This window comes from Camellia sinensis, unplaced genomic scaffold (genome assembly GCF_055761805.1).
Source record: "Camellia sinensis isolate YWXY unplaced genomic scaffold, ASM5576180v1 Unanchor10, whole genome shotgun sequence".
Classification (NCBI taxonomy): domain Eukaryota; kingdom Viridiplantae; phylum Streptophyta; class Magnoliopsida; order Ericales; family Theaceae; genus Camellia; species Camellia sinensis.
The window spans coordinates 3,941,532-3,945,600 of NW_028128988.1; the positions used below are offsets into that span (position 1 = coordinate 3,941,532).

General features: G+C 39.5%; 1 pseudogene; it reads left to right on the plus strand.

Moving 5' to 3' along the window:
* The first annotated feature begins 531 nt into the window (after positions 1 to 531).
* LOC145814478 (uncharacterized) lies at positions 532 to 2,418 on the plus strand (annotated as a pseudogene).
* The last annotated feature ends 1,651 nt before the right edge of the window (positions 2,419 to 4,069 follow it).

Sequence of the window (4,069 nt, forward strand, 5' to 3'; positions counted from 1 at the left end):
AATCAGCTTGTCCATTTTCATGGTTAGTCCATTGTGAAACTCAAGACCCAAATTGGCCAAATAGCTAACACTTTGAGTAAGAGAGAGGAATGACAATTGCCTAGTCAGCTAGTTAAAATCCAAAGAGGTAGTATTTGGTGGAATCATCTAATGGCAAGAACATAGAGCAAATTCAATCAGTCATGACTCTTAGTGGTCTAGAAATACCAAACCGAACTAGTGGGACTGTGAAAAATATGGGTGAGTGGAGTAGTCAAATTCCAAATCCACCAGAACAAAGTGATGAGACCAGAAACAATAGTCTTTTTCCAAGACCACCGTGTGAGCTTACGACACCCTATGTGCCAAAAGCACCATTTCCCTAATGTTTAGATGCCTCTTCTCTTTTCAATAAGAAAAAGGCATCTACTGCAGCAATGATAGAGGTGTTCAAACAAATAAAAATCAATCTCCCCCCCGTTGGAAGTGATTAAACAAGTACATTCCTATGCCAAATTCCTCAAGGACTTGTGCACGCAAAAGCGTAAATCCATGACCCATGTGACCAAAAAAATTCTACTTCCTGAACAAGTGAGTTCCATTCTGACCAACACCACTACCCCCAAGTTTAAAGATCCAGGTGCACCTACCATCTCTTGTATCATTGGTAATCACTTGATCGATAAGGCACTTCTTGACTTAGGTGCTAATGTCAATCTTTTTCCATATTCGGTGTATGAGGAATTTGGGCTTGGTGAGTTGAAACCCATATCAATGACTCTTCAATTAGCTGATCGTTCCCTTAAAACTCCTCGTGGCATACTTGAGGATGTCCTGGTTAAGGTCGATAGGTTCTACTGTCCTGTTGATTTCATTGTCCTTGACATGGAACCTATTATACCTAATAAGAAGCAAATCCCAGTTATCTTAGAGCGACCTTTCTTAGCCATATCCAATGCATGCATCAATTATAAAACAGGGGTGATGGAATTATCATTTAGAAACATACAAGTCAAAATGAATGTGTTTCATGCATCCCAACATCCATCCAATGAAGAAGAATGTTATGTAGTTGATGTGGTTGATCAGTTGATTGCACACGTTCTTTCATCTTTCATCTCAATAGATCCTTTAGAGGCATGTCTCATTCATTTTGGGTTTGAAAACTACAATATTGACAAATCCATTGAGGAGGTCAGTGCTTTGCCTGACTCTCACCTGAACTTTCAACCAAGGGAACCCCGATTTGAGCCTCTACCTGTCTTGTCTAGTGAGCCAACATTACCTTTCATTAAGTCACCACCAAAACTTGAGTTGAAACTCCTTCCAGCTTCACTTAAATACTCTTTCTTGGGGGCTGATAACACGGTTCCTGTGATTATCGCATCTAACCTGTCTAGTAAGCAAGAGTGTTCCCTTTTAAGTGTGCTCAAAAAGCATAAGAGTTCCATACGGTGGTCAGTGGCTGATTTAAAGTGAATTGATCCCTCTGTTTGTATGCACCGCATTTATCTTGAAGAGAATGCAAAACCTTCACGTGAGATGCAACGAAGATTGAATCCCAACATGAAAGAAGTACTGAAAAGGAAGTGGTGAAAATGCTAGATGCGGGTATCATTTACCCCATCTCTAATAGCAAGTGGGCGAGTCCCACACAGGTTGTACCAAAGAAATCAGGAATTACAGTGGTTGAAATTGAGAGTGGCGAGCTAATTCCTACATGTACCACTACAAGGTGGCGCATCTGTATTGACTATAGAAAGCTCAACTCCATGACTAGAAAAGATCACTTTTCATTGCCCTTTATTGATCAAATCCTAGAGCGGTTAACGGGTCAAAATGTTTATTGTTTCCTAGATGGCTATTCTAGATACAATCAAGTGCTAGTTTTTCCTTATGACCAAGAGAAATCAACTTTCACTTGCCCTTTCGGTATATTTGCCTACCGGCGTATGCCATTTGGGTTGTGTAATGCACCAGCAACCTTTCAAAGGTGCATGATGGCTATCTTTTTTGACATGGTAGAAAAACTTCTTGAGGTTTTCATGGATGACTTCTCGGTTTTTGGCCCATCTTTTGAGGAGTGTCTCCAAAATTTAACTAAGGTTCTTAAGCATTGCATAGAAACCAACCTTGTCCTAAGATTAGAGTTTTATGGTTCAAGAGGGTATCGTGTTAGGTCATATTGTGTCAAAGCAAGGAATAGAGGTTGACAAAGCAAAAGTCAATCTAATTTCTGGCCTTTCCCCACCTACTTCTGTATGTCAAGTACATTCCTTTCTAGGACACGTGGGTTTTTATCGCAAATTCATCAAAGATTTCAGCAAGATTTCAAGCCCTTTGTGTAGTCTTCTGGCTAAGGACACCCCTTTTGTCTTTGATGATGCGCAAAAAATTACGGGCTGCTCTATTTGTAGCCCCGATCATACAGTCACCTAATTAGTCCTTACCCTTCAAAATCATGTGTGATGCATCTGACTATGCAGTTGGTGCAATCTTAGTTCAAAGAGTGAACAAAAAGTCTCATGTCATTTACTATCCTAGTAAAACTTTTAATGATGTCCAATTAAACTATACCACCACTGAGAAAGAGTTGCTAGCTATTGTCTTTGCTGTAGACAAATTTTGATCATAGCTGCTTGGTTCTAAGGTTATAGTCTTGATCATGCTGCTTTGCGGCATTTACTTTCCAAAAAATAGACTAAACCTAGGTTGATTATGTGTATCATTTTGTTACAAGAATTTGATCATGAGATTCGAGATAAGAAAGGTTGTGAGAATGTGGTTGCAGATCATCTCTCTCATATTTCAGTTAAGTACACTAGTAACCCATCAGCATTGCACGATTCATTTCCAGACGAGCAGCTTTTAGCTATGTCACAACTAAACCCTCCGTGGTTTGCTCACATCGTGAATTACTTGGCAATTAATCAACTTCCTACCCATTAGTCAAAACAAGATAGAGATCGTTTCTTTGCCTAGATTAAATTCTATATTTGGGAGGATCCAGAGTTGTTCAAGTATTGTCCAGATCAAATGATTTGACGGTGTGTGCCCGAGAATGAAATCCATAGCATTCTTACCTTTTTGTCATTCTGGAGTATGTGGCGGTCACTTTAGTGGGTGAAAGACAGCCGCAAAATTTTTACAAAGTGGGTTTTATTGGCCCACTATTTTCAAAGATACCAATGTTTTTTGTCACACTTGTTTGAATTGTCAAAAAATGGGTTCCATATCCTGTCAAGACATAATGCCAATGACCCCGATCCTTGTTGTGGAAATTTTTTATGTTTGGGGTATTGATTTTATGGGTCCATTTCCACCTTCATTTGGGCATGAGTACATTCTTGTAGCGATCTCTAAGTGGGTAGAGGTATTAGCCACTAGGACAAATGATCACAAAGTTGTTGTCAAATTCCTTCATGGCATTATATTTTGTTGTTTTGGCTTTCCACGGGCAATCATTAGTGATGGTGGCAAAACTTTTGTACTTAATTTTTTGAAGCCTTGGTCCAAAAATATTCCATCACTCACAAAGTGGGTACCCTCTATTATCCCCAAACTAGTGGTCAGGTAGAAGTGTCTAATAGGGAGATTAAACACACCCTTGAGAAGCCAGTAAGGCCAGATAGGAAGGATTGGTCGACTTGTTTGACTGGTGCTCTTTAGGCCTACCATACAGCCTATAAGACCCCTATAGGAATGTCCCATAACAGGATAGTATTGGGCAAAGCATGTCACTTGCCAATTGATAAAACAGTTGAACATTGATATGGCCACTGCAGGATCAACTTAAAAACACCAACTTAATGAGCTAGACGAGATACACAATGATGCCTATGAAAATTCTAGCTTTACAAAGCTAGAACCAAAGCATTCTATGATAAGCACATCAATTGCAAAACCTTTGAGCCTAACCAAAAGGTGTTACTTTTCAATTCTAAATTGCGTCTCTTTCCTGGTAAGCTTCAGTCTCTTGGGATGGTCCTTTTTGTAGTCATTGAAGTATTCCCAAGTGGTGTGATAGAAATTCAAAACCCCCGTGATAGTCAGACTTTCAAAGTAAATGGTCAGCATTTGAAACCATACA